Source organism: Humulus lupulus, chromosome 4 (assembly GCF_963169125.1).
Source record: "Humulus lupulus chromosome 4, drHumLupu1.1, whole genome shotgun sequence".
NCBI lineage: Eukaryota > Viridiplantae > Streptophyta > Magnoliopsida > Rosales > Cannabaceae > Humulus > Humulus lupulus.
Genome location: NC_084796.1, coordinates 27504108 through 27529730, shown reverse-complemented (window position 1 = coordinate 27529730; position 25623 = coordinate 27504108). Strand labels below are relative to the sequence as shown.

Sequence of the window (25623 nt, the reverse complement as noted above, 5' to 3'; positions counted from 1 at the left end):
TTAATGAATTTATTTAAAAACTAAGTACAGAAATACATGAAACACATAAATTAAAAGACTTGAAAACAATGTCATCCTCGATCTTCCAGCAATCCATTCAATTCATCCATCCTCAATACACATGTCGAGCTGCTACTAATCCAACCCGCCTTCCAAGCTCATTTTTCTGCACCATCTAAAAAGAAAGGAATGAGCCTAATGCCCAGCAATGAAAATATATAAAAAAAACATATATGTCATAAATCATAAAACATAAGACTATATCATAAAGCATATACTATCAAACATATGACTATAAAAAAAAACATATATCATATAGGACTACAATATTAATGGTCATTAACTCATTAACGTGGTATGTGATAAAACCATCTAGGTCCTCAGTCTACTAATCGAGGTAGGTTAGATCACAACTATAGTATATGATAACCCATCTAGGTCCTCTGTTTACTAATTGAGGTAGGGTAAATCATAACTCTAAACCACGAAATTGACTAAAATTCTTGGGGCTTGCTATCTAAGCAAGTCATATGCCCAAGTGACTACAAAACATATATCATATCATAGCATAAACATATCATAACATAAACATATAAACACATATAATCTAACCTATTTTCCTTACCAAAAACCGGGATATGGAGACAAGAACGGGATTGGAACAATCCTAAAACCAACAGTAAAAACCATGATTTTTCTAAAGAAATGGAGATGAAAAAGAGAACTAAACTATCAAGATAGAAACTTACCTAAAAACCTTATGTTTCAAAGAACTTAAATACCTAACCAAGAATCATAACAAATAGTTAGGATCTAAATGAAAACTAAAGAACCATGAAGAACTGAACTTAAGGATAAGAATACCTTGGATGAACTATGACTTTGATTTATACCACGATAACACTCTATCTTACTTCCCAAGTGTTTAGAAAAGCTTAGATTGGAAAAGCTTTTAACCCAAAACCCAAGTGTTTCTCTCTAGAGTAATCTTAGCAGCTTGAAGGCTCTGGAGAATGCTTGAATGATGAGTGAAATGGCTGAGTACTATGTCCTGTTTATAGAGTTCAAGGAGAGAAACTAACCCCTTTTAAAATGAATAAATAAATGAATATAAAATGAAAAAAAAATTTAATTTTTCGTTTCACAGATGCCCAGAACTTGGTCAAAATCATTCAAGAGCAAGTCCAAGTGGTTAAGGCTGTTTTTAAATTTAAATCCTCAAGTTTCAAAAATGTCTCCCAGAGGCGATATATCGCCTAGACCTATACCCCGAGCCTTCGTGCTTTCATTCGTGCAAAGTCGACATGTTTTTCGTATCTCCCGTAGGCGATATATCGGCCCCTATAGCTGCGATATATCGGCATACGTAGATATATCAAACACGTATTTGCACTCTTTCGACATATTTTGAATTGATTAAACAGCTTTGCCTAAGTAAAAAATATGATCCTAACAGCTGCTAGAATGTTTTAGAGCTTCTAGATCTATCTTTCAATTAAACTATTCATCAAAAAAATACTTAAATCCTTAATAAACATGCTTGTGATAAGTGTCACGTTCTTATTAATTCTATCTAAACCTTAGGTTATAATAAACAATATTTATAGGACCAGCAATATTAATCAAACCTTATGTTATAATTAAAATTTCTAAACTATAGGTTAAGCTTATAAAATCCATAACTGTTGCTATGAGTTTCCAACTAAGTCCCGGCTTGAACCAAAATCCACAGAAACTAACATACTACTTCTACTACTACTACTACTGCTACTACTACTGCTACTACTACTGCTACTGCTACTACTACTACTACTGCTATTCTTCCCTGCTTAAAAGAATTTCGTCCCCAAAATTCTGAGATGCTACAATTCTTCTTCCCTACTTAAAAGAATTTCATCCCTGAAATTCCAAGATGCTACAATTCTTCCCTACTTAAAATAATTTCGTCTCTGAAATTTACTTACCAAACAATTTTGGATACTGTGCTAAGATGTCTTCCTCCAACTCCCATGTTGCCTATCGTTCTGAACTATTACTCCATAGGACTTTGACTATCAGAATGTTCTTAGACCATAATTCCTTCGTCCCTTCATCTAGGATGCTAACCGGTTGTTCCTCGTAACTCAAGTCTTTCTGGAGTGCTATCCTATCATACTTGAGGACGTGAGATGGGTCTGACACATATACTATGCAACATCAAGATGTGAAACACATTGTGGCTATCTACTAGAGCTGGCGGTAGGGCTAATCTATATGCAATTGTTCCCACCTTGTCCAATATCTCAAAAGGATCTATAAACTGGGGACTAAGTTTGCCTCTTTTCCTAAACCACTTCATACCTTTCATAGGAGATATCTTTAAGAAGACTTGATCTTCGACTTTAAATTCCACATCTCGCCGCTTGGCATTCGTATAACTTTTATGTCGGCTCTGAGCAGCGAGCATACGCTTTCTAATCAGTGCCACTGCATCTTGAGCCTCTCTAACAGCTTCAGGTCCAAGAAGTTGTCTTTCTCCTACCTCATCCCAATGTAACAGCGATGGGCACTTCCTTCCATAAAGTAACTCATAGGGTGTCATACCGATCGTTGCTTGGTAGCTATTGTTGTAGGAGAAATCTATTAGTGGCAAATACTTAATCCATTATCCTCCAAAGTCTAGTACATAGGCGTGCAACATATCTTCTAAAATTTGTATGGTACGCTTGGACTGACCGTCGGTCTAAAGATGAAATGTCGTAGTAAGACTTAACTTGGTACCCATGACTTGCTGCAAGATTCCCCAAAATTTTGATGTAAACACCGATCCTTTATCTGATACTATGGTCTTAGGGATTCCATGTAGTCGTCTATTTCTCGGACATAGATGTCTGCGTACTGGTCTGATGTGTACATAGTCTTGACAAGTAGAAAGTGAGCTAACTTGGTTAGTCTATCTACTACTACCCAAGCCGAGTCGTGCTACTTATTTGTTCGTGGTAATCCTGTCACAAAGTCCATGGCTATGTCTTCCCACTTCCATTCTGGAATACTAAGCGGCTGCAATAAGCTTGTAGGTCGCTGATGTTCCGCTTTCACTTGCTGGCATACTAAGCATTTGGACACATATTCTACTACGTCTTTCTTCATTCTCGGCCACCAATATAGTGCCTTAGGTCATGAGTCATCTTGGTCGACCCTGGGTGAACTGAGTATGGGGTAGTGTGTGCCTCTTCTAAAATCTTCATCTTAATCCCATGGTCATTCAGCACGCATACCCGTCCCTTATATCTTAAGAACCCCTATCCTGATATAGAGAAATTTGTTCCCTTTCCTTCTTTGACTGCAGCCATATGTGTTACTAATGTGTCAGCATGCCCTTTCCCAATCTGTATATCTTCTAATAGATTTGATTGGATGGACAAGTTAGCCAGTTCACCAATAACTACTTCTATTCCGGCATTGATCAGCTCTTGCTCAAGCAACTTTTCTATTCCGTATAACATTGCTAGATTTCCGTAACTCTTTCTGCTTAGCACATCAGCAACTACGTTTGCTTTTCCTGGGTGGTATAGGATTTCGCAGTCATAATCCTTTACTAGTTCTAACCACCTACGCTGCCTCATGTTGAGCTCTTTCTGTGTGAAGAAATACTTTAAGCTCTTGTGGTCCATATAAATCTCACACCGTTATCCATAAAGATAGTGGCGCTAGATTTTCAATGCGAAGACCACCGCTGCCAACTCCATATCGTACGTTGGATAGCGTTGCTCGTATTCCTTCAAATGCCTTGAGGTGTAGGCTATTATGTTGTCATTTTGCATCAGCACACAACCCAAATCTTGCTTCAACGCATCACAATATACTACAAACTTGTCATTGGTTGTTGGTACACAAAGTATTGGTGCTGAGCATAGCTTATCCTTGAGCAACTAGAAGCTTTCTTCACATCTATCCGTCTAGATGAACTTTTGTTGTTTCCGGGTCAAGTTGGTAAGCGGAGTGGCTATCTTAGAAAAGCCTTCTACAAATCTTCGATAATAACCTGCTAGCCCGAGAAAACTTCTAACTTTTGACACATTCTTAGGTCTTGGCCAATCCTTCACAGCCTCTACCTTCACTGGGTTTACTGCGACTCCGTCTTTGGATACTATATGGGCGAGGAACACTACTTGAGAAAGCCAAAATTCGCATTTCTTGAACTTGGCGTAAAGTTGATGCTCCTTCAATAGCAGCATGGTCATTCTTAAATGTTCCTCGTGCTCGACTTTGTCCTTGGAGTATACCAAAATATCGTCAATGAACACTACGATGAATTTGCCCAACTAATCCTTGAAGACCCGATTCATTAAATCCATGAATGCGGCTGGAGTGTTGGTAAGACCAAAAGACATAACTAGAAACTCGTAATGTCCATATCGAGTTCTAAAAGTTGTCTTTGGTATATCCTCTTCCCGTACCTTGAAATGGTGATAACCGGAACGTAGATCAATCTTAGAGAACATTGTCGCTCTTCGGAGTTGATCAAATAAGTTGTCGATTCGGGGTAGCGGGTACTTGTTCTTAATCGTCACCTTGTTCAGCTCACTGTAATCTATACACATCTACATGCTTCCATCCTTCTTCTTCACAAATAGAACTGGTGCTCCCCATGGAAAATGGCTTGGTCTAATGAAACCCAAGTCTAAGAGTTCTTGTAACTATGTTTTCAACTCCTTGAATTCGGTAGGTGCCATCCGGTATGGTGCCTTAGAGATAGGCTCAGTACCCAATGCTAGTTCGATTGTGAAGTCAATTTCCTGAGTAAGGGATAACCCTGGTAAGTCGTCAGGAAATATCTTTGGAAATTCCTTTATAATGTGGATGTCTCCAACCTTTAGTGGTGTTTCTTGTACCACATTCGTAACACTGGCTAAGAATACATGACATCCTTTCTCTAGCATCCTCTGAGCTTTGAGAGATGAGATAAGTGGTGTCCATAGTCCTGAAATCTTTCCCACAAAACATAGTTTCTGACCGTCAGGAGTTTTGAGGATAGGAATCTGACCTGTGACCACTTTGTTACTAGCTTCGGGTTCTCCTTTGGTCAAGGCAAAGACTCTGGCTGGAACCATCTTGTTGTCCATTTTCTCTTCTTGCTTGAGCTATGGACATTCCCTCTTCCGATGACCTTCCTGGACACAATTGTAACAGCCCTTGGTGTTCGCACGACATTCCCCAGGATTTCTTTTCTGGCATTTGGAGCATTGTGGGTATTCTACATAACCCGACCTACTACTTCCATTACTTTTCCGTGCACTTTTGTCACCCTCAGCCTGCTTACTATCTGAATGCCTTCTCTTCTGGCCATTATTGTTGCTATGTTAATGGTTGTTGTTGTGGTTTCGACCATTAAGAGGTTGATTTTGTTGCTTAGGTTCAGACTTGCTGGCCTCTTCCTTACTAACATTTTCCTAAAGCCTCTCTACCTCTATAGTCGTTTCTCGAGCATCAACGTAAGTAGTGGTTCCGGGGTTCGCTAGCTTGACTCCTAGCTCAATTTTGGGTCTGAGTCCCCTAACAAACTTGGTGGCCCTCAAAAAGTCGGTTGGGACCAACTCTGGTGCAAACTTGGCTAGTCAATCGAACAGTCGAGCATACTCGACTACCGTCAAGTTGCCCTGCTTCAAAATAACAAACTCTTCCACTCTCATCGCGATAACAACTGAGTTGTGATACTTCTTGTGAAAGAGCGCCACAATTCTAGTCCATGTCATGGTGGCGACGTTGTGAGTTTGTTGTACTAAATCCCACCAGATTCTGGCATTCTTCTTCAGAAGAGACGAAACGCAAGATATGCGATCCGCATTGCCGAGGTTCACATGTGCAAGTATCGCTCTACATTCCTTAGCCATTCTTCTACCTCGAAGGGGTTGGTTGTCCCTTCAAAGTTTGGATCATGGTGCTTACGAAAACGCTCATAGATTTGCTCTATGTACTGAGCTGGATAAGGTCCATAGTTTGCCATCGATCATCCCCCATATGGACCTACTTGCTGGGGTGCTTGAGCTGCTGAATGAGGCTGAGACTGGGGCTGAGTCTGAGGCTGTGGCTGAGTCTGTTGTCGTTGTTGCTGCAGCAATTCTTCCACTTGTTGACATAGCCTGACAATCTCAGCGGTGTTGTCAACTGGTGGCAGTGCATTTCTATTGGCAGCAAGATTGGTAGCACACGTTCCCCTTCTTCAAACTAGAGGGGCTTCGTTAGTCTCGTTGGCGGCACTGGAGGCATTGCCGGTTGTACGTGCAAACCTTCTAAGTGACATCTTCAGTAAAGTTCTACCAGTTTAGAAAAACATGTTAGAACTTACCCTAGGTTCTAAGGCAAAACTTAGTCTAAGCAAACATAACTCGGACCTATTAGTTATGATTTCTTATGAAAATTTATGTATGCCTTCTTTATAATTAGGGTGTGTTTCTATACTTAGAAAAATAAGCCATCTTTATTATTTTCGAAGTTTGTTTCTAACCATCCTATATGACTTAATTATCAGGCTCGAAAATCGTCGCTGTTCCAAAGTTAACCATACTGAGGGAGGGCTGGGATCGTTCCCACTACTATGGCCCCCTAAACTCTCAATACAGAACCCGGTCCATTGTTTTGTATCCACCCTCACTGAACTTAATCATTATTTATTGAATTTATTATTTATTATGATTGTAGAATAAAAAAATCAAACTCATACATGTCATTCAAAAATAACAATAATATTCATTTGGAAAAATATTTTCACTAATTATAATCAAAAATGCAAAAATAAATAAATAAACTAAAAATAACTAGGGTAAATCTAAAAATCAGGATCTTCTACATCTGACCCTTCATCTAGCATATCATCATCTATTTCTTCATAATCATCATTATCTTAAGCCTCAAAACTACCTCGGGGGAAGATTCATGAAGATGTTATGCTTTTGTTCATTAGTGAATTGAAATTCAAACTTAGAGGTGAACCTTAGTATAAGGAAATAATATCTCATCGCTATCGGTAAATCATCTTCATCGTCTATTGTCTCCCATAATTCTTCTAATGTTGAAATTACAGAAGGAAAATCCTTAAAAAGCCTAACTACTAGGAAATATTGTTTTGTAGCTCTCATCATAATTTGCTTAGTAGTTTGAAGGTGAACTATCTCCTTGTGAAATAAGATCAATCTCTAAGTGATTCTTTCTAGCACTCTTATTGTATTCCTTGGCTCTCTAATCCTTTTTAATGCCTTCATGGCTCAGATATCATGATAGGTCAAGGCTCCATCCATTCTTAACTGAAAACATAATAGCTAAAACGTTAGCTATAAACATAAACATAATATCATAACATAACACTTACATTGGCGATTAGATCTGGAGCTTGTGCATGTGTATCAAGGAGAACTTTATGCATATGAACTATGGCTCTGATACCAACTATAATGCCCCGACTAATTCTAGACCTTGGACCATTAAAAACTACTATACATAACTACTAGTTTGGGATACATACATAAGAAATAACATAACTTTATTTAGAACCCAAAATATTGTACGAAATACAAAATAAAGTATAGGTACCCATTATTGTTTACATAAAACATAAAAACATAAACTTTAATGAATTTATTTAAAAACTAAGTGCAGAAATACTTGAAAACATAAATTAAAAGACTTGAAAACAACGTCATCCTCGATCTTCCAACAGTCCATTCAATCCATCCATCCTCAATACACATGCTGAGCTGCCACGAATCCGACCCGCCTTCCAAGCTCATTTCCCTGCACCATCTAAAAAGAAAGGAATGAGCCTAACACTACACCAAATACCTCTTTTTATAATACATAATTATATGCTAATTGGAAAAATATTATAATAGGTAAGCTAAAAATGAGAAGGCAGTAAACTAAATTTTAGAATGGAGGGAAAAATGGCTGGGTACTTTTGGGTAGTCCGCTTAATTAATGTAAAACCCTTTTTTTAGCAAATGTATAAAGCAAAGTCATTATTTCCATCTGATTCTCTCTGCTTTACTACAAGAGATGCTCCAAAATGGAGGTTGGAGAAAACACATTGTACTAGCAACTTCATAAGCTATCAGGGGTGAAGTCCAAAGAAGCTCTTGACCAATTGATTTCTGCACTCAGACAAACCAGGAAGACTGGTCTCCGTGGTCACCATGACAAGTCTCATTTCCAGACCCTCCTCAATCTCCCTTCTCTCTCTGACCTCGACCCTGTATGGAACCACTTCTCTTTTCTTCTTAAATGGAGTTTTTTTCTTGGTGGGTTTTTGTTGCTTAGTGTTCTTGTGAAGAAAGTTTTGATTTTTGTGGTGCTTGAACAAGTTTTGGCATGGCTTCGTTCAATGATTAGAAAATGTGTCTATGGAAACTTCAGTGGCGATGATCTTCTTAAGCTTGTTCTGCCTGATTTGCTTGTTGATCTTCAACAAATGCTTTTGCTTTTGCTCCAGAAGTATCGGAGTAAGTGGAAAGAGGATGTTTCAAAGGAACAGGTTCCTCTCTCTCTCAAATCTCTTGCCTTGAATCAATATACTTGATAATAGATGTCAGCTTTAATGTACAAAAATTACAGCCATCTTCAATTTCAGTTGTGATATTTCTTATGAAGAGTCTAAACATGTGCTCTAACTATCTTTGATAGACAATGCTCTGTTGATTCTCCATGATAAACGTCTTATTCCTCTCCTCAGGGTATAATTTGCTGTCAATTTTATTTTATTTTTGAAGTAATTGATTAGTTATCTCTTCTTTTATTTTGGAATCAATCGTAAATGTATCGTTTTCTTGTTAATTTAGCTTCTTTTTTTTTTCTTTGTCCAACAATATGCATGTTTTAAATTTTATAAGTATCAGACAGCAAAGGAAAATTTTGAGTTGTCCAGATTGCATATGAAATATCATGTTCCTGGAGCATGTAAAGCAGTGTAAGGAGAATTTTATAATTGGCCTTTTTGTTTATCGGCTTACCTTTTCTGATGTTGGTGATGATCTGTACTCAATTTAAGAGATATCATCATTGTTTTAATGTTTCAAAATTCAACTTTGGAGAAGAAAAATATATGGACTCTCTATCAATAAGAGGGTAAAAAGATGATAGTCTAGTTTTGGGTATGTAAGGATCTGGCCATGTTAATTTCTTGACTAGAGATGTTAAAGTTGTTTAAGATAAATTTCAATATTTTGGCGAAGCAGCCCTCTCTATGTTATTAAAAAAATAGAAAATTTTGGAAATAGTTACAAAAATGGTTTCTTTTTCTCTAGAATGTAAAATGATCAAGAAAGAAAATTTTCAAAATTTCAAGTTGATATGGCCCCCAATTTATTGCTCTCTCTCTCTCTCTCAATTGTTGATTAATTTTATATGCTCATAATTTTTTCTTTGTATTTGAATTAATTGTCGGTTGTTATTATTTTCTCTAAATCACTATATGCTTTTGAATATTTATTTTCTCTTTTTTTTTTTCATATCAAGGGTGCTGCATTGTTAGTAGAAGCTGCGACCCAAACACGTATTGCTTTGTGTTTATATATATATATATATGGATGTATATATAAGTAAAGCTGCAAAAAGTGAAATTGGAATTGTTGATTTGCATTTTAGTTTTGAGTTTTGGGGAATTCTGTAAGTTAAACATTGGTGTTTCACCACTGACATTTTTTTTCATTGATATGAAGTGGGGAAAGGGAAAAAGCCAAAGATGGCCAATGGCTAGAAAAAACTGTTTATGGTAGTATCACTTCGAAGTCTGAATCGTTTACATCAAGGAAAACAATGGTGAAAAACAAGAGAAGTTATGCCCAGTACCATTTAGATTTGGGTCAATCTGATTTTAACTTTCATAGTTATTCCACATGTGGTTTTAAGTATTCTCCTGGGGATGAAAGTGATGAGAAGGCTCATAAGGAATTTCATAAGAACTACCCATGGAATTCAGTTTAAGGTATAAATCTTTGAAATTTATTTTGAAATGCGCTTGTTGTGGTGATTTGATTATTGCTTATATCAATATTATTGATATTTAATTTTGCAGGGTTGGTCTAGTGAAAGGGTTATTCAGATGCCTACCATTGAAGGTGGTCGGATTGTTATGGTGTTGGATAGTGATTCTACTGCCCAAAAAAAGAAGGTCTGGATTTAATATCTATTTTTCATTCAGGTCAAATAAATGTTTATGTAATTATAGGGAATAGTGAGTTTAAGGGTGTAACGCCCTGGTTACCCTAGAACTGCTACGGTGGACCGGAAATTTGACCCGCTACCTGAGTCCTTTGGTTAAAAACGTGTTCAAAGTGTTATTAACAGGCTAAGGTGAAAAACCAACAAAAGGAAAGGATATGTTTTATTCAATACATAAAATTGTTCATGGGCCCACAAGAACATTTACAAGTTATTTACAACTCAAAAAAAAAGTCATTACTGTTTCAAAATTACAAACCCCGCCAACCTAAGCGGCAAAAATAGGGTAAACCCCCTAGTTCTCCAGAGAACTCCTTGGCCGTGGTGGTCAAGCGGCCGCATATGTACACATCACCACCTAAGCTCTCCACTCAAGGCTGGGTGAGCTTGTCTTTCCCTTTACCTGCACCACATAGCACCCATGAGCCAAAGCCCAGCAAGAAAACACAATATTGTACACAATCATTATCAAATGATTATCATTATAATCATAGAGATTACAGCTCTTAAACAAATGAGTGAATATCACTTGAGGTTCTAGTAAACCATACTGAGTAACTGACAAGCAAGTCACTAATTTAAACAGAAGAGTGGCTGCTGGGTAAGCCACTAGCCTTAAACAGATGCGAGACTGATGGGTAAATCTCTAACTTAACAGATGAGTGACTGATGGGTAAGTCACACAAGCGATTATAATATTCATCGAACTTGAGGTCGGTCCGGCATTAATGCTCTTTGAGTCATCCAATGCAGATGTCGATTAGATCTAATCTTTACTGGCTTGCATTGAATATGCTAAAGTCGTCCTGACTAATGAGTCAGCTCTATGTGACCAGTTCCTAGCACCATTGCCGAACCTAACTAATGAGTCACAGCTTCACAGTTGATACCGACACCTTTCCTAATTCTGACTAATGAGTCAGTACCATACACAAGTGAGCATGATTTGCTAAGCATTCGATAATCAATCCATGTCCACATTGACACAATCAACATGCCTCAAGAATAATCATGCATGACACATATGGGGTGCAGTTCTCTTACCTCTAGTTTGAGCGAGAAATAATAATAAGAACGACTCCTGAGAATGATCGACTTTTGATTCTTTAGCGGTTACCTAATCACAACCAATTACAACCTCCATTAATAAAAATTTACATGGATAGGGTCTTAACCTAAGCACCACTCTTGGGACCTCAAAACATGCCCACACGATGAGTAGATTCGATCCCGGGCCTTAAGGATTGAAACCCCAAGTCAAAAACCCTTAAAAACACTCAAAACGAGACTTTGAAGGAACAGAGTAGTGCTACAGCGCTGATCCCTAGCGCCCCAGCGCTAATCTTAGAACCCCCAACACGCCCAAAAGACCCATGTGTAGCACTGTAGCGCCCTAGGGTGGGCGCTATAGCGCTACCTCCAGACCTGATGCCCCCTGAAACCTCCTTCTTCATCTCCTTCAATCCCAACCTGTTTCCAATGCTTCCAAATCCCATTTTTGATGTCAAATGAACCCAAAAACCATCCTAACATACCCCAAACATCACAACCATAAGAACCCTAGCCAAAACTCCCAACAAAACCAAGATCTCAACCTAGAAATCACAACTGTAAAACAGAACTAAAACAGGGCAAACCAGGGATTCCAATGGTTAGAAACTTGCCCAAAGCTCAGCTTATGATGCTCTTCAATGGAGGAACACACTCCCAAACTCCCAAGGCTTACTTCCCAAGCTTGAATCCTCAAGAATGGTTCAAAAATCACAAAGAAAACTTAAGGGAAGATAGGTACGGGAAGGCTCTTGAATATACTATGTTTTCTCTCTTCTTCCACAGGCAAAATGGTTATATCTATCCTAGGGGTGAAATGAGCATTATACCCCTAGGTCAATTTAAAGTTTCTAAAGGCTCCCAAGGGAAAAATTGGTATTTTCCCACCTATCTCGTTAATCATAATTAACGCTCTCCAATTCCCGCTATTCTCGATAATCTCAATCCTGTTACCCTTTAATTCCCGGTAGCGCTCTAATCCTTAAAATCACCCCGAGACTCATCCCGAGCCCCGAACTTAAACCTGCTATGACTAGACCGCTAATCAATATCCCAAGATCATCTCATGCCGAATTGCTCGAACAAACCCACATTATAATGTGGTCTCAACGGCATACCACCGACATGCATACAAATATACAATTATACCTTCAACAGGCTAAATTACCATCACACCCCTGTAATTAAAATGTGGACCACATGCATGCATTTAACATCATATTATAATATAATTCACATATACATGCATTCTATCATTTAATGGCATAATTAAGCAAGTATGGCCCTCCCAGCCTACTATTCTCGCCATTAAACCACATCGGAGAATTCGGGGCATTACAACTATCCCCTCCTTACTGAAATTTCGTCCTCAAAATTTAGCTGAACAGCTCGGGATACTGACTCTGCATATCTGACTCCAGCTCCCAGGTCGCTTCCTCAACCTTGTTGTTCCAACACAATACCTTAACCAAAGGTATCGTCTTATTCCTGAGGACCTTATCTTTCCTGTCAAGTATTTGAACTGGCTTCTCCTCAAAGGAGAGATCTGGCTCAAGCTCCAGATCCTCATAACTAAAAATATGGCTCACATCAGATACATACCTCTGAAGAGCTGAAAATATGAAACACATTATGCACGGCCGACAACGCTTGAGGCAAGGCCAATCTGTAAGCCACTTGACCAACCCTCTCCAGGATCTCAAATGGACCTACAAATCTAGGACTCAGCTTGCCCTTCTTCCCAAACCTTCTCACCCCTTTCCATGGCGAGACTCTAAGGAAGACATAGTCTCCCACTTGGAACTCCACGTTCCTGCGCTTGGGATCTGCATAGCTCTTCTGTCTATTCTGAGAAGTAAGCATCCAAGCTCTAATCTTCTCAATGGCCTCACTGGTCCTTTGAACTGCCTCAGGACCCAAGTATCTCCTTTCACCTGTCTCATCCCAATGAATGGGAGATCTGCACTTCCTACCATACATCATCTCATAAGGTGCAACTTCAATGGTAGACTGATAACTGTTATTGTAGGAGAATTCTATCAAAGGCAGATACTTACTCCAAGATCCACCAAAGTCCAGCACACATGCTCGCAGCATGTCTTCCAATATCTAGATCGTCCTCTCAGATTGCCCATCTGTCTGAGGATGATAAGCAGTACTGAACTTCAACTATGTCCCCATGGCCTTCTGCAAACTCCCCCAAAACTTGGAAGTAAAGGTAGGTCCCGATCTGACACGATCGACCTAGGCGCTCCATGGAGGCGCACGATCTCTCTCACATAGAGATCTGCATATGGTCAACTGTATAAGTAGTCCTCACTGGCAGAAAGTGAGCTGACTTGGTGTAGCGATCCACTATCACCCAAATAAAATCATGCTAACCAACAGTCCTGGGTAAGCCCACCACAAAATCCATTGTGATGTCTTCCCATTTCCACTTTGGAATATCCAGAGGCTACAATAACCCTGCCGGCCTCTGATGCTCAGCCTTGACCTGTTGACATGTCAAGCAGCTAGCCACATACTCCACTACATCCCTCTTCATCCCTGGCCACCAATACAACAATCTCACATTCTGATAAATCTTCGTGGTGCCTGGATGCAAAGAGTAAGGTGTAGTATGAGATTCATCCAGAATCTCTTGCCTCAAAGCAGTGTCTAGTGGAACACATATCCGCCCTTTGTATCTCAACAAGCCTATCTCAGACACTGTATAATCTTTGGATGCTCCAGCCAGAACATCCTCTCTGATCTTGATCAGCTGCGGATCACTCAACTGACCCTCCGTGATTCTCTCCAACAGCGTATACTGTAGCGTAATGTTAGCCAATTGGCCCACCAGCAACTATATACCAGCTCTGGTCATATCATCTGCTAACTCCTTGGCTATCAGCCTCATACCATAAATCTGCCCCGGACCCTTCCGGCTTAAAGCATCAGCTACCACGTTGGCCTTTCCTGGGTGATACAGGATCTCACAATCATAATCTTTTACTAACTCCAGCCAACGCCTTTGCCTCATATTAAGATCTTTCTGGGTGAAGAAGTACTACAGACTCTTGTGGTCTATATAGATCTCACACTTCTCTCCATAGAGATAATGCCTCCATATCTTTAAAGCAAAAACCACCGCCGCCAACTCTAAATCATGAGTGGGATATTTCTTTTCATATTCCTTCAACTGACGAGAAGCATAAGCTATTACCTTCTCTGACTGCATCAGAACACAGCCCAAACCCTGATGAGAAGCATCACAGTAAATCACAAACTTCTCCTGATCTGTTGGAAGACTCAGAATCAGAGCTGTAATCAATCTCTGCTTCAATTCCTGGAAGCTATTCTCACATTTATTTGACCACACAAATTTCTGGCTCTTGCGTGTCAGCTCAGTCAATGTAGTAGCAATCTTTGAGAACCCCTCCACAAACCGCCTATAATAACCTGCCAATCCAAGGAAACTTCTAACCTCAGAAGCATTCTTCGGCCTTGGCCAATCTCTGACCACTTCGATCTTTGTTGGATCTACCTTAATCCCCTCCTTACTGACAATATTCCCAAGAAAGGATACCTGAGACAACCAAAACTCACACTTCTTGAACTTAGCAAACAGTCTATGTTCTCTCAGTCTCTGTAGAACCAACCTCAAATGCTGCCATGCTCTGACTCAGTCTGAGAATATACCAGAATATCATCGATGAAGACAATCACAAATTGGTCCAAATAATCCTAGAACATTCTGTTCATCAGATCCATAAAAGCAGCAGGGGCATTAGTCAAACCAAAAGACATAACTAGGAACTCATAATGCCCATACCTAGTACGAAAAGCAGTCTTGGGTATATCTCCTTCCTTGACCCTCAACTGATGATAACCAGAACGAAGGTCGATCTTAGAGAATACTTTCTTACCTTGCAGCTGATCAAACAGATCATCTAACCTTGGCAAAGGATACTTGTTCTTAATTGTTAACTTATTCAGTTCTCTATAATCAATATACATTCTCAGAGAACCATCCTTCTTCTTCACAAACAGAACTGGCGTGTAACACCCCAAGTTGCTAATAAGGTTTAGGGCCTTGATTAGCGTGCCTAGAGGGCAATAAGTGCATTAACATGATAATAGATGAATTTGAATGAATATGTGATTCGAATGCATGTTTAGGTGGTATAAATATGCATGTGGGCCTCGTTTGCATGTTAGGGGTAAATTGGTAATTTTAGCCCGCTGATGGCATAAATGTGATAATTGTATTATGTGATTTGTACCACGTGAGTGTGGTGATATTAATGTGATGCACGTGCTGAGACGGTCCTAGAGAGCTAGCTAACTTAAAAGTCACAACGAGACTTTATACCCGGCTCGGGAGGAGCCTAGGGGTACTTTGGGAATTTTGTAAGTTGAGTTGAGAATTAGTGGTTAATGGTTATTGGTGATTGAGTAACCATTAGTAACTATTGAGAGTAACAAGTTTAGATGAAAGAAGTGGTAGAATTGTAAGAAAGTAGGAATGAAAAAAAGGGCCTTCAGGTTTAGTTAGAAGGGGAAATAGATGGAAGGGTAAAGTGGTCATTAGGCAAGGGTTAGATAAGGTTCAGCTGGGGGAAAAAGGATTCATGTTTTATACTTAGTGTCAATTGGGTTTATGCTGAAATTTGAGAAAAAAGCCAGAAGAAAAGGGAAGAAGAGGAAGGCTGAAGTTGGGAGACCTAGGAGGAGAATCAAGGTGGTTTAAGGCAACTAAGTTGATCATAAGCCAAGATTATTCAGAGGTAAGGATTTGTCTCTGTTTTGTTTAAGTTTCAAGTCTGGTTTTTAGAGAATAAGCATGAAATTGAAAGAGAGTTGTGGCTGGTTTTGTGTGGAATTCAGTTGGGATAATCAAAAGGAAGGTGACTTGAAGCTAGGATTGAGGAGAATTCAAGTTGAGTTCTTGACTGAGGTAAGAGTTTTATCATGTTTGAATTTCGTATCTAGTATGGTTTGAGATGTTAGAGGCATGGTTTATATTTTTCATTAGGTTTTAGAAGTCATGGTTTGAATTTCTGAAATCTGAAACTCAAGTGTGGATTTTGGGTGTGATTGTGTAATTAAGCTTGTTTATGATGTTTATAGGTTGTTAAAGGGTTCATTTGGGGTTTTAAATTGATTTTGTGGCTTAAGTACTTGTTTGGGTTGAATTGGAATTGTTTTGGCTCAGGAAAAATGCAGGGGAAAACCCAGAAATCTGGGTTCGCGTAGGAGCGCCGCGGCCCTGTTCTTTGGTGTCGCGGCGCAGGCTTGCATCAGGTTCAGGGAAAGCTTCTGGGAGTCGCGACCCTTGATGGGAGTGCCGCGGCCCTAGGCTATTTTTGACAGCCAAATATTGCATTTTTAGGGCTTTTTCCCGAGGGCTCGAGGGTTGGTTTCAATACATTGTTTTAGGGAATTAGAGGTCCCGAGAGTACGGTGTTGGTCCCGAGAAGTGGTTTTGGGATTGATTAGTATTAAAAGTATTTTATATGTGTTGTGAGTAGGATTTTGGAGTGGCTCGTGATAGAGGACCGTGCTTGTGACCTTAGTGCATCGGAAAGCTCGGGATACAGGTAAGAAAACTGTAACACCCGTAGAGCAGGGCATGGGCCCATAGTGTTGTTGCAGGGCACGGCCCTAGATTGTATTATTGCTAGGATGTAGCTTTAACTGAATTATTATGTGTTTGATTGTTATTTGAGAATGCTATATGTGGTTATAGCAGAATGAACGACAAAGGAGCCGAGAACGGCAGTGGGGCCGGGAATATCACTTAGCACATGGAGTGCTTGTGATTAGGGTGAGACCCCAATGGATATATGGGATATCCTTACGGTGTGGACCGAGAACCCAGGCTTTGGTAACGCTTCTAGGACGGCATGGCCGTATATGTGTTTAAAACTTATGGATTGTCTGATTAACTGTGAGTTATCTGCTATAGTGATTATGTGTTATGCTTATGTTATGTGTTGTATGAGTTTTCTTGCTGGGCTTCGGCTCACGGGTGCTCTGTGTTGCAGGTAAGGGCAAAGAGAAAGTCAACCATCCATGAGTACGGAGAGCGTGGGGGTGGCGCATACTTGTTTGGCCTGCCCGACTGCCTTGGTTGGGGGCATTTTGAGAAATGGCTGTATTAAACTATGTTTTTTATAATTAGTCATCTGTAAATCTATTTTGAATTGTAAATATTTTACAAACCTCGTTTTGGGATCCCAAATGTTAAACTCTTGGACCTTTTAATGAAATGGAGTACTTTTAAAGATTACAACCTTATCTTTTTGTTTAATCACACGTTTGTTCTAAAAACTTCGCTGAGCGAGTTAATTGCACATTTGAAACTCACTTAGTAACGGCTCTAAGGTAGTAGGGCGTTACATGGGGTACCCTAAGGTGAGAAGCTAGGTCTGATAAAACCCAAATCTAGCAGCTCTTGTAACTGTACCTTTAATTCTTTCAACTCATTGGGGCCATTCTGTAAGGCGCTCTAGACACTGGCTCCGTCCCTGGTGCCAGATCTATAACGAACTCAATTTCCCTGTGCGATGGCAACCCTGGCAAATCTTCTGGAAATACATCCAGGAATTCACAAACAAGTCTAGCATCCTCTGGTCTCACTGGCATGACCTGAGTGGTATCAACCACACTGGCTAAGAATCCAATGCAACCTTTTTGCAATAAATCCCTAGCCCTCAACCCCGAAATCATAGGAATGCGAGGTCCATGCACATCACCAACAAACACAAAAGGATCCTCACCTTCAGGCACAAAGGTGACCATCTTCCTTCTGCAACAAATGGTTGCCCCATACTTTGCCAACCAGTCCATACCCAATATCATATCAAAGTCAGTCATAACCAACTATATTAAATCCACTAATAACTCTCTGCCCTCCACTGTTACTGGCAAAGATCTAACCCATCTCCTGGTTACCACTAACTCTCCAGTGGGTAACAAAGTACCAAACCCCACAGCATAAAAATCACAGGGTCTACACAATCTATCAATAACACTACTAGCAACAAAAGAATGTGTAGCACCAGAATCAATCAAGACATTATAAGGGGTTCCAGCACTAAGAAGCTGACCTGTAACAACTGAGGGAGAAGCCTCAGCTTCTGCTTGTGTCAACGTGAACACTCAAGCTGGGGTCGAGCTGTCCACCTTCCTGGGTTCTTCTTTTCTTACCTAAGGGTAATATTTCTTAAAATGACCTACCACTCCACACAAGTAGCATGCCTTTGCCCTACACTCTCCCAAATGACGCCTCTTGCATCTAAGGAATTCAGGACAAGTCTTCCAAGCTTCACTACCCCCTGGACGACCCATTGTAATACCACGGGGCCGCCTGTCAGGCACCTTCCTGGGTTCTTCTTTTCTTACCTGAGGGTAATCTTTCTTAAAATGACCTACCGCTCCACACAAGTAGCAGGCCTTTGCCCTACACTCTCCCAAATGACGCCTCTTGCATCTAAGAAATTCAGGACAAGTCTTCCAGGCTTCACTACCCCCTAGACGACCCATTGTAATACCACGGGGCCGCCTGTCAGGACCTGGAACTGGGAAGGTGTCAGGAACCTTCCTCTTCTGATCACTGGGGCCAACACCCCTACCAGAACCCACAAATGGAGGAACTACCCTCCTGAAATCCTTTCTGGCTGCATTGTCATGCTAGATCTTGATCTCTACACTCTCAGCTGTGAGTGCCTTCTCAACCACCTGTGCATAGGTAGTAACCCCAACTACAGTGATGATACGTACATCACGGGCTAATCTGGGCTGTAGCCCCTGAAGGAATCTCTCTCTCCTGGTCCCATCAGTGGGCACCAGTTCCCTGGCAAACTTTGCCAAACGATCAAATTTCAAGGCATATTTAGTGACTGACAAGCTTCCCTGAAGTAGCCTAATGAATTCCTCAGCTTTAGCTGCCCTAATAGCATCATTATAATACTTTTCATTAAACAAGGTCTGAAACTCCTCCCAACTCAGGGCATTCACATTCTTGGTCTGGGTAATCACCTCCCACCAAATCTGGGCATCCTCCTGAAACATATAGGTGGCACAGGCCACGCTCTCATTACCAGTTACCCTCATAAAGTCAAGGATAGTGGTAATCATGCTCATCCATTGCTCTGCCTTAGCAGGATCTGCACTGCCCTAAAAAACTGGAGGTTGTTGCTTCCTGAACCTTTCATAAAGAGGTTACCATTTATTTCCTACCTCAGGCAGCTCTCTGCTGCTGGCACCGACATAGGAGGTGCCTCTGACACATTGGCCACTACAAGTACTTGCTGCTGTCTCAGGAGACGAAGCTCCTCTCCCTGTTTCAACACTGTTGCCTGCAAATCATTAAACAACTGCTGCCAGTTTGCAGGAGCTGGCTGTGGAATCTGCGACTGGTCATTCTCTTGACCCTGACTGTTATTATTATTCTGGCCCTGATCCCTCTGGCCAGCTGAAGTATTTGTCTGCCCTGGATTCATTCTTATTTCTGATACATTGCTGAAACATTGATTAATACGGCCAGTCAGGTAGTAATAACTAAACCTCTTGCTGCCTCATGGTCCAAGAACAAGCAGACAATTATCACATTCCACAGTCATACAATTATATAGGCAGATACATGTGTATAGCATTTAGCACTTAGCATGTATCCCATAATAATTCATAAACAACAATACTAATTAATATCTTCCAACAATTTCAGTACTAATTAGAACACAGTTGCTGAGGGTATCATATTTTAGGGCACAGGTTCAACATGGTGTCTCATGTATACAGTTAAAGTATATATACTATATTTAAGCAGTTATACATATAACTACATAAATAGTTACCAAACCATGAGTCGAGCTTGACTTTAGTGAAGTGTGTACATGCCCAGCTAGTCTGCAGGAACCTTAACCTTGGCATGCTCTGATACCAAGTTGTAATGCCCTGGTTACCCCAGAACCGCTACGGTGAATGGTGAACTGGAAATTTGACCTGCTACCTGAGTCCTTTGGTTAAAAACCTGTTCTAAGTGTTATTAACAGGCTAAGGTGAAAAACCAACAAAAGGAAAGGATATGTTTTATTTAATACATAAAATTGTTCATGGGCCCACAAGAACATTTACAAGTTATTTACAACTAAAAAAAAAGTCATTACTGTTTCAAAATTACAAACCCCGCCAGCCTAAGCGGCAAAAACAGGGTAAACCCCCTAGTTCCCCTGAGAACTCCTCGGCCGTGGTGGTCAAGCGGCCGCATATGTACACATCACCACCTAAGCTCTCCACTCAAGGCTGGGTGAGCTTTTCTTTCCCTTTACCTGCACCACATAGCACCCATGAACCAAAGCCCAGCAAGAAAACACAATATTGTACACAATCATTATCAAATGATTATCATTATAATCACCCACAGCTTATAGCTCTTAAACAGATGAGTGAATATCACTTGAGGTTCTAGTAAACCATACTGAGTGACTGACAAGCAAGTCACTAATTTAAACAGAAGAGTGGCTGCTGGGTAAGCCACTAGCCTTAAACAGATGTGAGACTGATGGGTAATTCTCTAACTTAACAGATGAGTGACTGATGGGTAAGTCACACAAGCAATTATAATATTCATTGAACTTGAGGTCAGTCTGGAATTAATGCTCTTTGAGTCATCCAATGCAGATGTCGATTAGATCTAATCTTTACTGGCTTGCGTTGAATATGCTAAAGCTGTCCTGACGAATGAGTCAGCTCTATGTGACCAGTGCCCAGTACCACTGCCAAACTTGACTAATGAGTCACAGCTTCACAGTTGATACCGACACCTTTGCCAATTCTGACTAATGAGTCAGTGCCATACACAAGTGAGCATGATTTCCTAAGCATTCGATAATCAATCCATGTCCACATTTACACAATCAACATGCCTCAAGAATAATCATGCATGACACATATGGAGTGCAGTTCTCTTACCTCTGGTTCGAGCGAGAAATAATAATAAGAATGACTCCTCAGAACAATCGACTTTTGATTCCTTAGTGGTTACCTAATCACAACCAATTACAACCTCCATTAATAAAAATCAACATGGATAGGGTCTTAACCTAAGCACCACTCTCGGAACCTCGAAACATGCCCACACGGTGAGTAGATTCGATCCCGGGCCTTAAGGATTGAAACCCCAAGTCAAAAACCCTTAAAAACACTCAAAACGGGACTTTGAAGTAACAGCGTAGCGCTACAGCGTTGATCCCTAGCGCCCCAGCACTAATCTCATAACCCCCAACATGCCCAAAAGACCCATGTGTAGCGCTGTAGTGCCCTAGGGTGGGCGCTACCTCCAGACCCGATGCCCCCTAAAACCTCCTTCTTCATCTCCTTCGATCCCGACCTATTTCCAATGCTTCCAAATCCCATTTTTGATGTCAAATGAACCCAAAAACCATCCTAACATACCCCAAACATCACAACCATAAGAACCCTAGCCAAAACTCCCAACAAAACCAAGATCTCAACCTAGAAATCACAACTGTAAAACAGAACTAAAACAGGGCAAACCAGGGATTCCAATGGTTAGAAACTTACCCAAAGCTCTGCTTATGATGCTCTTCAATAGAGGAACACACTCCCAAACTCCCAAGGCTTACTTCCCAAGCTTGAATCCTCAAGAATGGTTCAAAAATCACAAAGAAAACTTAAGGGAAGATAGGTACGGGAAGGCTCTTGAATATACTCTGTTTTCTCTCTTCTTCCACAGCCAAAATGGTTATATCTATCCTAGGGGTGAAATGAGCATTATACCCCTAGGTCAATTTAAAGTTTCTAAAGGCTCCCAAGGGAAAAATTGGTATTTTCCCACCTATCTCGTTAATCATAATTAATGATCTCCAATTCCCGCTATTCTCGATAATCTCAATCACGAATGATTCATATCCCGTTACCCTTTAATTCCCGGTAACGCTCTAATCCTTAAAATCACCCCGAGACTCATCCCGAGCCCCGAACTTAAACCTGTTATGACTAGACCGCTAATCAATATTCCAAGATCGTCTCATGCCGAATAGCTCGAACAAACCCACATTATAATGTGGTCTCAACGGCATACCACCGACATGCATACAAATATACAACTATACCCTCAACAGGCTAAATTACCATCACACCCCTGTAATTAAAATGTGGACCACATGCATGCATTTAACATCATATTATAATATAATTCACATATACATGCATTTTATCATTTAATGGCATAATTAAGTAAGTATGGCCCTATCGGCCTACTATTCCCGCCATTAAACCACATCAGAAAATTCGGGGCATTACAAAGGGGTATTTAATTCGTTTAATAAAAAGTGACATTTTCTGAATGAAACATTATGGCTTGCAGGTTGTGGAAGCTATGAATATGATGGGGATTGAGCTTGGAAGTGGATTTATTTTCCTTAAGTTTTGTAAGGTGATATCCTCCCACTTTTACTATCTGTTTAGAATAGTCTTTTTACTTTATTTTTATGTCAAATGCACTTGGATTCTTAGAGCATATGCAGCGTTAGAACCACTGCAGTTGCAAGGTTTAAGTGGGTCCATAAATAATATTTAAATGAAGATTGCCTACCAATGTCGCCTCTGCTGGGCAACCTTGCCAACCCTTTATTTATTTTATTTTTTTGAAAAGCTAATATTTTAAAATAAATTGTCTACTTTTGGCAACCAATGATGTTGCTACCATTGGAGATGCCTTTAGTTACAGTTCTCCTCTATGTTTTATCAAACTGCTTCTAATTTGCACTTTTCATTCCTTATCCATAAATCATAAAGATGTCTATAAGTTATTTCATGAAGTTCATGATAATGCACTTCGATTCTCTTTGATTTTTTTTTTAAAGAAATCTTCAATGTCAGTGATATGTGCAATTAGAGTTGTTTTGTTTAAACATGAAATTAGACTTGTTTTATTGTTCTTGCAGGTCTTACTATTCATTCTATCCAATAGGGTAGCTGGATGCCTAATTGTCGAACCAATAGAGAAGGCATTCAAAGTCATCTCAAATTCAGCAGACAATGATACTATTAACACAAAAGAACAAAGAACCAAACCAACCATCCTCCAATTTGGGGATATTAGTTTTCAGAGGGAGACAGTGAAAAGATCTCATTCTGATAGTAATACTAAGCTATTGGATAGAGACCTTGGTAGCGCAGTTGTTTGCGAGGAGGTAGCAGTGCCTGCTGTCTATGGCATTAGAGCAATTTTGGTGTCTCCTGTCAACAGAAGAAAACGAATAGCCACTCAGTTGCTGGATGAAGTGAGGTAATTCTCTTATGTTTAAGATATTCACTTGGGCAAGTGATGACCAATATATGATTTTTTGTAATTTTTATTTGTACGAGTGCCAAATCTTTGTTTGAGAGAGAAAGAGAGAGAGAGAGCGATAGAGAGAGAAACTTTACTTTTGATGTTCTTCAACTTGTGTCATTTTGATGTTCTGGAGTTTGCACTTACATTATCTTGTGTATAGTTTTCCTTGTATTGAATTTCTTCTGCTAGAGCAACCTAATGAGCAGTTGTTTCTAAATGCTAATACAATACTTGTCTAAGAGTTTTTAGCTGTTGAAATGCAGCTATCACCCAATACCAGTTGTGTTCTCTCAGACAAAGGGATCATGTATATGGGATCCTGAAGGAAAATGGTATCTATACTTTCTCTCTGCTTATTCTGCAGTTAATCAAGTAGAAAATGTTGGGAAATTGTGTTGTCATGTATATATTTGTTACTTGATGACTGAATTTGTTTCTATCTGAGCCACTGCTGTAGCTTTTTATCTATTCATATTTCAATGTTCTTTCTTTTTTTCTTTTCAATGATTATCCATTTGCCAACTTGCTTATTACTGTGACGATTGCTCTTTTTTCTCTATCTCAAGGAAATGCAAATTCATAGAAGATGTAAGGTAGGAAATTTACTGATATTCAATTCAATCGAATTTATATGAATGACCAGTGCCCGTTTGTGTTTTTCATATGAGCTTTTATGGGTTTTGATTTCATAACTTCTTGTTGTAGGGTCATTGTCATCCAAAAATCATGAAAGCATTACAAGAACAGGCAGAAAAGCTCACCCTTAGCTCTCGAGCATTCCATAATGATAAATTTCCAATATTTGCTGAGTGTCTAATAGAAATGTTCGGATATGACATGGTGCTGCCTATGAACACTGGTGCTGAAGGTGTAGAAACAACTCTGAAGTTGGCCAGGAAATGGGGTTACGAGAAGAAGAAAATTCTGAAAGATAAGGTAAAGTTCAGGGAGATTATATTAACACATACAAGGTCATCTCTCTATGTCTTATTTATTTTAATTGCTGCTTAAACTGAAGAGATTTACAAATTGAGGCACTAAGTTCAACTCAAAATATTTACTGGCCTTTGTAAGCAATAATTGGGTTAATCTATTATTTCAATGCCCTTGCTAATGTATTTTTCAAGGATAAGAAGAATGCTTTGTAACTGCTGCTCATCTTAGCTGTTGTGTGGAGCATAGTTTTCACTTTGCATTGTTCTTTTCTTAAACTCGTTTAGTTATGGATTTTTCTGTTGTCTGATCATTACAAACAATCGGCATTCAAACTTGAATATGCTAATTGAAGAATATTGAAGAAAAACTATCCATTGCTGATTTGAAGAACCTTCTAGTTTTTGTTTAGATATTATCTTGCAGATCCTTATCATGTTAGCATTCAGATATTGTGTTCTCCTACTATCTGCATTTATGTAACTGATAAGAATTTTATATGGTTATGCCTAAAACTATCCTTCTAGTTTGCTTACGCAACATTCTGGGGACAAACTAAAATTTTGTTTCTGATTCATACCTTTTTTCCTTTTTCATGAGAAAATATCTCTTATTCACACTGACCATTGTGTATGCTATCATCGTATCATGCTGTGGATGCTTCCATGGTTGTATGTTAGGCGTCATCTCAATGAGCTATACTGAAGCAGGTTTGATCCAAGTTTGCTTGAGGCACCTTCAAGTTTCAACCCCAAGTGACGCACAAATTAAGCCCCTATTTCTTCAGTGGCTTTGTCTCTGTCTAGGAAAGCTATGGGAAGATTTTCCTGAGTCTCAAATAATGGGTTTATAAGAGACGCTCTAGCTATATATGCTCATTTGCTCTCTGCTCCTTAACCAAAGGTTCACCTTTCATATATCAATTATTATACTTTTGTTTATATATATATAAAGACGGGAGTATTTCTATTTCTACATATAAATTGATCTTAATACTTGTGTCCTATTTTCAGGTTAGGGCTTCTATTGTTTTTGCATTGGGTACCCTTCTTGATGTGGGCTCTAACTTGTGTAGAGATGGTGTTGGAGGAGATGAATAA

At 39.6% G+C, this 25623-nt stretch overlaps 1 pseudogene; it reads left to right on the top strand.

Moving 5' to 3' along the window:
• The first annotated feature begins 9553 nt into the window (after positions 1-9553).
• On the top strand, positions 9554-25623 carry LOC133832024 (uncharacterized; annotated as a pseudogene).